This window comes from Sciurus carolinensis, assembly GCF_902686445.1.
Source record: "Sciurus carolinensis chromosome 14 unlocalized genomic scaffold, mSciCar1.2 scaffold_123_arrow_ctg1, whole genome shotgun sequence".
In the NCBI taxonomy this organism is placed as follows: Eukaryota; Metazoa; Chordata; class Mammalia; order Rodentia; family Sciuridae; genus Sciurus; species Sciurus carolinensis.
Genome location: NW_025920108.1, coordinates 466288 through 479547, shown reverse-complemented (window position 1 = coordinate 479547; position 13260 = coordinate 466288). Strand labels below are relative to the sequence as shown.

Here is a 13260-nt window from a genome sequence, read left to right as displayed (position 1 = left end):
AGGTGTCATTATAGAAAATTTTAACCCAGTATTAGTAAGAAGGAAAAAAGTTGTGACTGTAACCATAGAATACCCTTAGTGATCCATGGTAGCATGGGGCAGGAGGAGAGGAAAGGCCATGTTGATAAATAAAATGTTTATGTAATTATTTTTAAAAATGTTGGATTACTTCAAACCACAACCCTCCCTCACTTTACAATAACAAGAGATCCATTTATGACCATTTCTCCTGGTCAGTCCCTAAGAAAAATACTAACCAGCAGAGAACTGATCATAATGATAGGCCAAGCTACCATGCTTTTAATGCCAGCAGCTGGGGAGGCTGAAGCAGGAGGATAGCCAGTTCAAACTCAGCATCAGCCACTTAGCCAGGCCCCAAGCAACTTAACCAGAATTGGTATTTAAATAAAAATATTTTTAAATAGACTGGAGATGTGGCTTAGTTTTTAAGCAATCCTGGATTCAGTATGCACTGCCAAAAAAAAAAAAAGAAAGAAAGAAAGGCCGTCATATTATCAGCCCTCCAGATGGTTCTATGATTTCAGTAATTACCAACAGATATCATGACACTGAGTTTAGCTTCCAGATAGTCACTTCCATACTTACCCTGGTTTTGATTTTGCTCAATGTAATGCCTATCTCTGCTAGCAATACTCCTGTGAAACTATGGCAAAAACTTGACAATTACAATATTCAAAGTGAAAAAGGCTGTCGTCCAGCAAGTTTGCAGGCTGTGATAGGAGACTGCACTTGCCTTTTCTCCCCTATGTGTCCTTCTGGTCCTTGGGTGCCAAGAGTCCCACTTAGGACATGCTATGACATCCTGGTTGCTTTCTGGGTAACTCTTGTTGTCACAGACAGGCAGACCAATAACACTGTTATTTTACTACACTTGGCCAAGCAGAAGAGTTTCATGTCCTTGCCACCCCAGAAGAAATTTCAAGATATACACCAGCTCAGCTGTGCTGGCATGGGGGATACCTAGTCCCTGAGCCCCAGGACCATGTTATTGGCAACAAAACACCAACTTTTTCATCCACTGGAAGAGGAGTGTTGGTCTGTGGCTGCTCAAGGCTCACCTGGGCTTCCTGTGATTCTACTCATTCCAGAGCACTGGACCCCACTGCAGCCCACTTGGAAGCACCACCTGCCAGGGTCAGGAGGAGCCACAGGCCAGGAGTAACCACACCAGGAGCCATGGGTACCAAAACACCCTCCTCTACAGTTGGCACCCAGGTCTCTGCAGGTTCAGTGAAGATCCAGGAGAGGCTAAATCCAATGGTTAAGCATGAAATGCAAACGTCTTGGAGAGCAGTCCCAAAAGAGGTGCCATCCCTCCTCTCTAATCCACACCAATATTTTGCCCATTATGGAAACCTGTCCTGTGCTCCACCAGTGGCTGAAGTGGCAGGTCCTAGAATGTAAGGTGGTACATTAAAACAACAGTTATTTTTTTAATCAAAATTGTATAACAATTATTTTCTTTAAAATTAGTTTGTCTAAATAATAAAACTCAATATTCATAAGTAATTATTCCATTGGAATGAGAGTAGATTAATGTTTTAAATATTTCTGTTAGTTTTTATCCTTTAGTTAGAAGGCCCAATTAATAGGGGTCTATGAAAAAAATCTATATTGTAAATAAGCCTCATGATAGAAATTTAGCAGAATTTAAAAGTAAAAAAATATTAAGTAACTTCAGCTGATAGTGCTAATTACATATAAGGAATATAATTTTGAGTACCAGAGGGATTCACTGGTTCTAAAATAAAAGCCAAGAAAGTGCTATATCAGAAAATAAGACAAAAAGGTAAGAATATTTTAAAAACACAGGTATGACCAATTGAGCTGTCCAGAAGGGCCTGGGTGCAACAAAGAGGAAGACTTGCAATTTTTTCTTTGCAGTGGTTCAGATCAATGGGGATCCTCAGTGTGGGAGGAGTCTTGTTTCCATGCTTACATCTCTGTGTGGCAGGGGTCTTGTAGTATACAGGTTATCTGACCCCAGGGCTGTATTTGAACTTGAGCTGTGAGCTAGAACAAGGTGCCAGGTTGAGTTGGGCATTCTTGCATCATGATAGCCTGCCTGGCAGTTCCCAAAAGAGGGCTTCCCTGTCTAATGACTCAAATGTCACTCATTCCACACATGGCTCATAGACGGCTTCCTGCAATATTTATTTCTCTTTCAGTTCTGAAAGCACACCTTCCTGGGTGCAGTAATCTAGGTTGGCACCTCTGTTTTTTCAGTGCCTGAAATACATCACCCCAGGCCCTCCTGGGTTTGAGAGTTTCTGATAGGGAATCTTTTGTTTGCATATGGGTTTGCCTTTCTGTGTGACCTGGAACTCCTCTCCTTCAGTTTGTGATATTAAAAGTTCTTTGTCTTGACCTTCCTACAATGTAAATATAAGTGAGGGAGACATTCTTTTCTACTCATTGTTATTTGGGGTCTTAAATGTATTCAAAACATGGGAAACAATGTAATGTCCCAGATTTAACAAATATTCTGTGATAACTTCTCCAAATATGTTTTCTCTGCCCTCAGCCAGTAGCTCTACTCTCCATGATATGTCTGGTATTCAGATATTTGGCCATTTAATGGTATCCTTGAGGTATCATATTCCCTGTCCTCCTTGCTGTGTGAATATATTCATTTGGCAAAGCTGTCACCAAGCTCTCACATTCTGTCTTCTGCTTGATGTGAACTGACACTGAGACTTAATCTGAGGTTTTATATGACATATTGATCTTCTCCTTTCCATGATTTCTACTTCATTATTTTCAAAATCTCTCTCTTTAAATTCAAATGCTCATTCATAGTCTGCCTTAATCTCCTTCATTCTTTCAGCTATTCATTGCATTCTCTTGGTTTACATTGATTTTTTTTCAAAAGATCCCTTTCTGAATGGATTGTCTGGGCATTTAATTCAGTTTAAAACCTTTGGCCCAGTGCCAATAAAATTATAAAATATATGAGATGTCAAGTAGCCTTGTTTTGTAAAACTTCCCTTTTTTTCATTTAAATTTGCACTATTGGGTGGATCCAAGATGGTGGACAAGAGAGTGACTGCATCTCCTTTTGCTCCAGAACTCAGGATTCAAGAAGGGGAGGTATTGAAAGACTCTAACCAGCACAGAGCCACTGGGTGAGTCTCTCCCACTGGGTGAAGTTCCACCCATGGGGAAGGCTGGGACAGTGGGCAGTTTCTTGGAGCAGGGCAGGGCAGTGAGTGACTTCCCCAAGCAGCCCGGCTCCCTCCAGTGGCAGGCCCGGTCCATAGCCAGGTTCTTGGAGCAGGCCCACACAGTGAAAATTTGTCCCCGAGCAGAACTAGAACCCAGCCCTGGACCCAGTGGTGTGCCCTGGGTGACAGGCAAATTCTCAGACCAGGGCAGGGCAGCAAGAGATTTCCCAGAGCAGCATGACTCCCTCCAGCAGCAGGCCCAGTCCACAGTCAGTTTCTTGGAGTAGGTTCGCCCAGTGAAAGCTTTTCTGCACAGAGCCAAAACCCAGTCCTGGAAACAGTGGTGGGTCCCAGCCCACAGGCGGCTTCTCGGACCACAGCAGGACAGCAAGAGGCTTTCCTGAGCAGCCCAGCTCCATCTGACAGCAGTACCAGTCCACAGCCAGCTTCACAGAGCAGGCCCACCCAGTGAAGTGTTTTCCACACAGAGTCAGCCCACAGCCCTGGACCCAGCACTGGGTTAGAGGCAACTTTCTTTGGAAGCACTGAATTATCAGGTTCTTCCAAGACTTCAGGCTACTGAAGACTGGGAGGTGATATACTGGAAATCTACAGGGACAATATAAGCCAATAGAGGAAATCTGCAATATCTCAGAGTCCCACTGATATCTGGACAATATGAGAAAACAAGGGAAGAAAATGTCTCAAACAAACCTAGATGCTATATCAATAAAACCCAATGACACCATGGGAGAAGAAATGTCAGAAGGGGAGTTCAGAATGTACATAATTAAAATGATCAGGGAAGTAAATGAGGAGATGAAAGACCAAATGCAGGCATTGAATGATGAGATGAAAGAGCAAATGCAGGCATTAAATGATCACACCAATCGACAGTTAAAAGAGCAAATACAGGAAGCAAGAGATCATTTCAATAAAGAGTAGAGCTACTGTAAAAACACCAAACAGAAATCCTTGAAATGAAGGAAAAAATAAACCAAATTAAAAACTCCATAGAAAGCATACACAATAGGATAGAACATCTGGAAGACAGAACCTCAGATATTGAAGAAAAAATATTTAATCTTAAAAACAAAGTTGATCAAACACAGAAGATGGTAAGAAATCATGAACAGAATCTACAAGAACTATGGGATATCATGAAAAGACCAAATTGAAGACTTTTTGGGATTGAGGAAGGCACACAGAAACAAACCAAAGGAATGAACAATGTATTCAATGAAATAACATTAGAAAATTTCCTGAATCTGAAGAATGAAATGGAAAATCAAGCACAACAGGCTTATAAGTCTCCAAATAAACAAAATTGCAACAGACCCACACCAAGGCACATTATTATGAAATTACCTAACATGCAAAATAAAGACAGAGTTTTAAAGTCTGTGAGAGAAAAGAATCAAGTTACTTTCAGGGGGAAACCAATAAGAACATCAGCAGATTTTTCAATCTAGACCCTAAAAGTTAGAAGGGCCTGGAACAACACTTATCAAGTCCTGAAAGAATATGGATGCCAACCAAGAATCTTATACATAACAAAACTTACCTTCAGATTTGATGATGAAATAAAAAATTTCCATGATAAAAAAAACTAAAAGAATGTACAAAAAGAAACAGACATTACAGAACATTCTCACCAAAATATTTCATGAGGAAGAGATGAAAAACAATGAAGCATATCAGCAAATGGAGGAACTAACCTAAAGAAATAGTCAAATAAAGGAGAAACCAAGTCAAGTCAAAAAACAAAAATGAGTCAAAGGACTGGGAATACAAATCATATCACAATAATAACCCTGAATGTTAATGGTCTGAACTCATCAATCAAAAGACATAGACTAGCAGATTGGATTAAAAAGAAATATCCAACAATATGCTACCTGCAAGAGACTCCTTTCATAGAAAGAGATACCCATAGACTAAAGGTGAAAGGCACATGGACACAGCAAAAAAGTTGGAGTATCCATCCTCATTTCAGATAATGTGGACATCAAGCCAAAACTAGTCATAAGGGATAAAGAAGGACATTTCATACTGCTTAAGGGAAGCATAAATCAGCAAGACATAACTATCACAAATATCTATGCCCCAAACAGTGGCTCATCCATGTACATCAAACAAATCCTTCTCAATTCCAGAATCAAATAGACCACAACACAATAATACTATGTGATTTTAACGCACATCTCTCACCACTGGACAAACCTTCCAAATAAAAATTGAAAAAATAAAACCATAGATCCCCATTACACAATCAATAATTTAGACTTAACAGACATATATAGAATATACCATCCAACAAAGAGTGAATATACTTTCTTCTTAGCAACACATGGATCCTTCTCTAAAATAGAACATATTTCATGCCACAAAGCTAATGTTAGCAAATACAAGAAGACAGAGGTACTACCTTGTATTCTATCAGGTTATAATGGATTAAAATTTAAAATAATTGACAGAATGACAATCAGAAACTTCTCCAACACATGGAGATTAAATAATATGCTATTATATGATGAATGGACAACAGAAGACATCAGGAGGGAAACAAAAAAATTCTTAGAAGTTAACTAGAAAAAAGACACATCATGTAAAAATCTCTGGGACACTATGAAAGCAGTACTTAGATGAAGAATTATTTCATGGAGAGCATTCAACAAAAGAAGAAAAAATCAACAAATAAACAACTTAACACTACAGCTCAAAGCCCTAGAAAAAGAAGAACAGATCAACACCAAAAGTAGTAGAAGACAGGAAATAGTTAAAATCAGAGCTGAAATCAATGAAATTAAAACAAAAGAAACAATAGAAAAAATTAACAAAATAAATAGTTGGTTCTTTGAAAAAATAAACAAAATTGATAAGCCCTTAGCCATAATAACACAGAGAAAGAGAAAGAAAACTCAAATTACTAAAACTTGGAATGAAAAAGGAAATATCACTACAGACACCAGTGAAATACAAAACATAATTAGAAGCTAATTTGGAAATCTATACTCCACCAGAATGGAAGATCTCGAGGACATCAACAAGTTTCTAGAGACATATGAATTACCTGAAGTGAACCAGGAGGACATACACAACTTAAATAGATCAAATTCAAGTCATGAAATAGAAGAATTCTTCAAAAGCTAACCAACAAAGAAAAGTCCAGGACCAGATGGCTTCTCGGCCCCATTCTACAAAACCTTTAAAGAAGAGCTCATTCCAATGCTCCTCAAAGTATTCCATGAAATATAAGAGGAGGGAACCCTCCCAAACTCATTCTATGAAGCCAATATCACCCTGATACCTAAACCAGACAGAGACACTCAAGGAAAGAAAATTTCATACCAATATCCTTAATGACAATCGATGCAAAAATTCTCAAGAAAATTTTAGCAAATCACATACAAAATATAATTAAAAGTGCACCATGATCAAGTGGTTTTTATCCCAGGGATGTGAAGTTGGTTCAACAACTGGAAATCAATAAAGGTAATTCACCATATTAGTAGACTTAAGTCAAGAATCACATGATTATTTTGATAGATGCAGAAAAAGCATTTGATAAACTACAGCATCCCTTCATGCTCAAAACACTAGAAAAAATAGGGATAGTGGTAACATTCCTTAACATTTAAAGGCCATCTATGCTAAGCCCATAGCTAATATCAATCTAAATGGTGAAAAAATTGAAAGCATTCCCCCTAAAAACTGGAACAAGGCAGGGATGCCCTCTTTCACCACTTCTATTCAACATCATCCTTGAAACTCTAGTCAAAGCAATTAGACAGTCCAAAGAAATTAAAGGGATACAAATAGAAAAAGAAGAACTCAAAATATCCCTGTTCACTGATGACATGATTATATATTTTGAGAAACCTGGAAATTCCACCAGAAAACTTTTAGAACTCAAAAGTGAATTCAGTAAAGTAGTAGTTTATAATATCAATGCTCATAAATCTATAGCACTTTCATACATAAGTGATGAATCTTCAGAAAGGGAAGTTAGGAAAACTACCCCATTCACAATAGCCTCAAAAAAATAAAATACTTGGAAATCAATATAATGAAAGAGGTGAAAGACCTCTACAATGAGAACTACAGCACTCTAAATAAAGAAATTAAAGAAAACCTTAGAAGGTGGAAAGATCTCCCATGTTCTTGGATAGGCAGAATTAATATTGTCAAAATGGCCATATTACTAAAAGTTCTATACAGATTCAATGCAATTCCAATTAAAATCCCAATGACATACCCTACAGAAATAGAGCAAGCAATCATGAAATTCATCTGCAAGAATAAGAGACCCAGAATAACTAAGGCAATCCTTAGCAGAAAGAGTGAAGCACGAGGTATTACAATACCAGAACATCAACTGTACTACAAAGCAATAGTAAAAAAAAAAAGCACATGGTATCGGTACCAAAATAGACAGATAGATCAATGGAACAGAGTAGAGGACATGGACACAATCCCAAATAAACACAATTTTCTCATACCAGATAAAGGGGCCAAAAATATGCAATGGAGAAAATATAGCCTCTTCAGCAAATGGTGCTGGGAAAACAGGAAATCCATATGCCTTAGAATGAAACTAAACCCCTATCTCTCACCCTGCATAAAACTCAACTCACAGTGAATCAAGGAACTCAGAATCAGACCAGAGACCCTTCACTTTATAGAAGAAAAAGTAGGTCCTAATCTTCAACATGTCAGCCTAGGATCAGACTTCCTTAACAGGATTGCCATAGCACAAGAAATAAAAACAAGAATCAACAACTGGGATGGACTCAAAATTAAAAACTTTCTCTCAGCAAAGGAAACTATCAGCAACGTGAAGAGAGTGCCTACAGAGAGGGAGAAAACCTTTGCCACTCATACTTCAGATAGAGCACTGATTTCCAGAATATATAAATAACTCAAAACGTTCTACACCAAGAATACAAATAATCCAATCAACAAGTGGGCTAAGGAAATAATCAGACACTTCACAGAAGATGTACAAAAAATCAACAGATATATGAAAAAATATTCAACATCTCTAGTAATAAGAGAAATGCAAATCACAACTACCCTATGATTCCATCTCTCCCCAATTAGAATGGCAATTATCAAGAACACAGCAACAGTAGGTGTTGGAGAGGATGTGGGGAAAAAGTTACACTCAAATATTGCTGGTGGGGTTGCAAATTTGTGCAGCCACTCTGAAAAGCAGTATGGAGATTCCTCAGAAAGTTTGGAATAGAACCACCATTTGACCCAGTTGTCCCAGTCTCAGCCTATACCCAAATGACTTAAAACCCACATACTACAGAGATGCAGTCACATCAATGTTCATAGCTGCTCAATTCACAATTGCCAGATTGTGGAACCAGCCTTGATGTCCTTCAATTGATGAATGAATAAAGAAACTGTGGTATACATACAAATGGAATATTACTCAACCATAAAGATTAATAAAATTATGGCATTTTCAGGCAAATGTATGAAATTGGATAATATCATGCTAAGTGAGATAAGCCAATCTCAAAAAAAACCAAAGGACGAATGATCTCGGTGATAAGCGGATGATGACACATGATGGGAGAAGGGAGGGGGGCAAGAAGGGAGGAAGGAAGGACTGTATAGAAGGAAAAGAGTGGTAGGAGGGGTCGGGGGAAGGAAAAAATAACAGAATGAATCAAACAACATTACCCTATGTAAATTTATGATTACACAAATGGTATGCCTTTACTCCAAGTACAAACACAGAAACAACATGTTTCCCATTTGCTTCAAAAAAAAAAAAAAAAAAAACAAGATACAGTATAGTGAGTTAGATAATGGTCCTCCAAAATAATTTCAAATTCTAATCCTTCATACCTATGAATGTGACCAAATTTGGCAAATGGTTCTTTGTAGATATATTTAAATCCAGGCCAGGATCTTTAAAAAAAGTTTGCATTACTGATGGGATGGATGTCTTTTTTTGCTTTTTTTTTTTTTTTTGCTTTTTAAACCAGGGATCAAATATTGCGAAGCTTTAGCACTGAGGCACATCCTGAAAACTTTCTTTAATTTTTCCTTTTGAGACTGGCTATAACTAAATTGCTTAGGACATGGTTGAGATACTGAGGCTTATTTTGATCTTGCAATACCCCTGCCTGAGCCTCTGGATATTCTGGGATTAGAGGCATGCACTAGCATGCCCATCTGTCTCTCCCACTTTATCTGAACTACTCTTATAAGCAACTTTCTGGGGATGGTTTGGTGTGTAGCATTGTGTTTCACTCCAAATGCACTCCATGGCCTCTTTTCCCTTTTGTGTCTCCAGCTATGACAAGGGCATCAATTTCCATAGTTAGAAAGCCCCAAGTTCTTTGTCAACAGAGTTGGGAACCACTGCTAAATCTGTGGTGTAATGTAGACAGATGGGTCTGTGCATTGTTCTGTCTGTACTTCCTCCTGCAATGGGAAGAGAAACACCTACCAGCATTGGGGCTTTTCTTGGGTTCTGTTGTCATTAGCTGTGTTCCTTGAAATCAGTGTAGATAATTGCTGTTGATGTTGTGGTGAGGGATTTGAATCTATAAACCTATGTTTAAATATGGGTGCAGCTCCAGTCAGGACACAGGGAGAGACAAGCAAGAGGGTCCTGGCAGCCCCTCTTTGACACTCTCCTCTTGTCTCATTGGTCATTTGTGACCTCAGGGAGTGAGGGAGCAAAACATGATTGAGGATCCTAGTAGGAGTGCCCACAAAAACTCCTAATATTATAGCTATGTGGTGAGTGTCCAGTAGTAGGAATTGAGGCTGCAGCTTGCTGTGTGCCGTCGGGGATGCATTGTCAGTTGGAGGATAATATTTTCCACATCTTTAAGTAGAAATTTTTACAATTTAGCAGGGCTGAGTCATGGCTGCAGCAATGTGAAATTCCTCTATGCTGGACCAGGAGCAGAGCCCAAAGTCAGCTGTGAACCCAAAGTGGGCAAAGGGCTGCACTCACTCCCAGGATGACAGAGAAAGCAAAGGTGAAAATGCAAAATTTAAGATAGAGAACTGATGTAAAAAGTGAAGAAAAACACATTGGTTACTTCATCCAGAAGAGAAAACACAGGGGGCAATAACATGCAGGGAGATATGAGGGTAACACCTGAGAAAATGAATAAAAACTTTACAAGGAGTAAAGGTAACAGGAGAAAGGGAAAGAAGGGAAAGGAGGAGAAGGAAAAGAAGGCGTACAAGAATTTTTTTTTATTGTATACAAATGGGATACATGTTGTTTCTCTATTTGTACATAGAGTCAAGGCATACCATTTGTGTAATCATACGTTTACATAGGGCAATGATGTTTACTTTATTTATTTATTTATTTTTTCCTTCCCCCCACCCCTCCCACCCCTCTTTCCCCTCTATACAGTCCTTCTTTCCTTCATTCTTACCACTCTCCTTATCCCTAACCCTAAACCTAACCCTAAAACTAATGCAAACTCATCCCACCCACCATTATATGTCCTCATCCGCTTATCAGCGAGATCATTCATCATTTAGTTGTTTGAGATTGGCTTATCTCACTTAGCATGATATTCTCCAATTTCATCCATTTGCCTACAAATGCCATAATTTTATCATTCTTCATTGTGGAGTAATATTCCATTGTATATATATGCCACAGTTTCTTGATGCATTCATCAACTGAAGGGCATCTAGGTTGGTTGCAAAATCTGGCTATGGTGAATTGAGCAGCAATGAACATTGATGTGGCTGTATCTCTGTAGTATGCTGATTTGAAGTCCTTTGGGTATAGGCCAAGGAGTGGGATAGCTGGGTCAAATGGTGGTTCCATTCCAAGCTTTCTGAGGAATCTCCACACTGCTTTCCAGAGTGGCTGCACTAATTTGCAACCCCACCAGCAATGTATGAGTGTTCCTTTTTCACCACATCCTCGCCAACACCTATTGTTGCTTGTATTCTTGATAATCGCCATTCTAATTGGGGTGAGATGAAATCTTAGGGTAGTTTTGATTTGCATTTCCCTTATTAGTAGGGACGTTGAACATTTTTTCATATATCTGTTGATTACTTGTACATCTTCTTCTGTGAAGTGTCTGTTCATTTCCTTAGCCCATTTGTTGACTGGATTATTTGTATTCTTCGTGTAGAGTTTTTTGAGTTCTTTATAGATTCTGGAAATTAGCGCTCTATCTGAGGTATGGTTGGCAAAGATATTCTCCCACTCTGCAGGCTCTCTCTTCACATTGCTGATAGTTTCCTTTGCTGAGAGAAAGCTTTTTAATTTGAATCTATCCCAGTTATTAAATCTTGCTTTTATTTCTTGTGCTATGGGAGTCCTGTTAAGGAAGTCTGATCCTAAGCCAACAAGTTGAAGATTTGGACCTACTTTTTCTTCTATAAGATGCAGGGTCTCTGGTCTGATTCCGAGGTCCTTGATCCATTTTGCATTGAGTTTTGTGTAGGGTGAGAGATAGGGGTTTAATTTCATTCTGTTGCATATGGTTTTCCAGTTTTCCCAGCACCATTTGTTGAAGAGGCTATCTTTCCTCCATTGCATATTTTTGGACCCTTTATCTAATATGAGAAAATTGTATTTATTTGGGTTTGTGTCCATGTCCTCTATTCTGTACCATTGATCTACCTGTCTATTTTGGTACCAATACCATGCCGTTTTTGTTACTATGGCTTTGTAGTAGAGTTGAAGATCTGGTATTGCAATACCCACTGCTTCGCTCTTGCTACTGAGGATTGCTTTAGCTATTCTAGGTTTTTTATACTTCCAGATGAATTTCATAATTGCTTGCTCTATTTCTGCAAGGTACATCATTGGGACTTTATTTGGAATTGCATTGAATCTGTATAGCACTTTAGGTAGTATAGCCATTTTGACAATATTAATTCTGCCTATCCAGGAACATGGGAGATCTTTCCATCTTCTAAGGTTTTCTTGAATTTCTTTCGTTAGTGTTCTGTAGTTCTCATTGTAGAGGTATTTCACCTCTTTTGTGAGATTGATTCCCAAGTATTTTATTTTTTTCGATGCTATTGTGAATGGGGTAGTTTTCCTAATTTCTCTTTCTTTAGATTCATCAGTTCTGTATAAAAATGCATTGGATTTATGAGCATTGATCTTGTAACCTGCTACTTTACTGAATTCACTTATGAGTTCTGAATTTTTCTGGTGGAATTTCCAGGTTCCTCTAAATATATAATCATGTCATCAGCGAACAGGGATAGTTTGAGTTCTTCTTTTCCTATTCGTATCTATTTAATTTCTTTGGTTTGTCTCATTGCTCTGGCTAGAGTCTCAAGGACGATGTTGAATAGAAGTGGTGAAAGAGGGCATCCCTGCCTTGTTCCAGTTTTTAGGGGGAACACTTTCACTTTTTCACCATTTAGAATGATATTAGCCATGGGCTTAGCTCAGATGGCCTTTATAAAGTTAAGGAATATTCCCACTACCCCAATTTTTTCTAGTGTTTTGAGCATGAAGGGATGCTGTATTTTATCAAATGCTTTTTCTGCATCTATTGAAATAATCATGTGATTTTTAACTTTAAGTCTGTTGATATGGTGAATGACATTTATTGATATCCTGATGTTGAACCAACCTTGCATCCCTGGGATGAAACCCACTTGATCATGGTGCACTATATTTTTAATATATATTTGTATGCGATTTGCTAAAATTTTGTTGATATTTTTTGCATCAATGTTCATTAAGAATATTGGTCTCAAATTTTCTTTCCTCCATGTGTCTCTGTCTGGTTTAGGTATCAGGGTGATATTGGCTTCATAGAACGAGTTTGGGAGGGTTCCCTTCTCTTCTATTTTATGGAATAGTTTGAGGAGTATTGGAATGAGCTCTTCTTTCAATGTTTTGTAGAGCTCGGCTGAGAACCCATCTGATCCTGGAATTTGTTGGTCGGCTTTTGATGACCTCTTCTATTTCATTATTGAAATTGGTTTATTTAAGTTGTGTATGTCCTCCTCGTTCAGTTTAGGTAATTCATATGTCTCTAGAAATTTGTTGATGTCTTCGAGGTTTTCTGTTTTGTTGGAGTATAGATTTTCGAAA

General features: G+C 38.3%; 1 pseudogene; it reads left to right on the top strand.

The window, feature by feature from the left end:
* The first annotated feature begins 1197 nt into the window (after positions 1 to 1197).
* LOC124973305 (uncharacterized) overlaps positions 1198 to 13260 on the top strand; it is a 59626-nt pseudogene continuing 47563 nt past the window's right edge.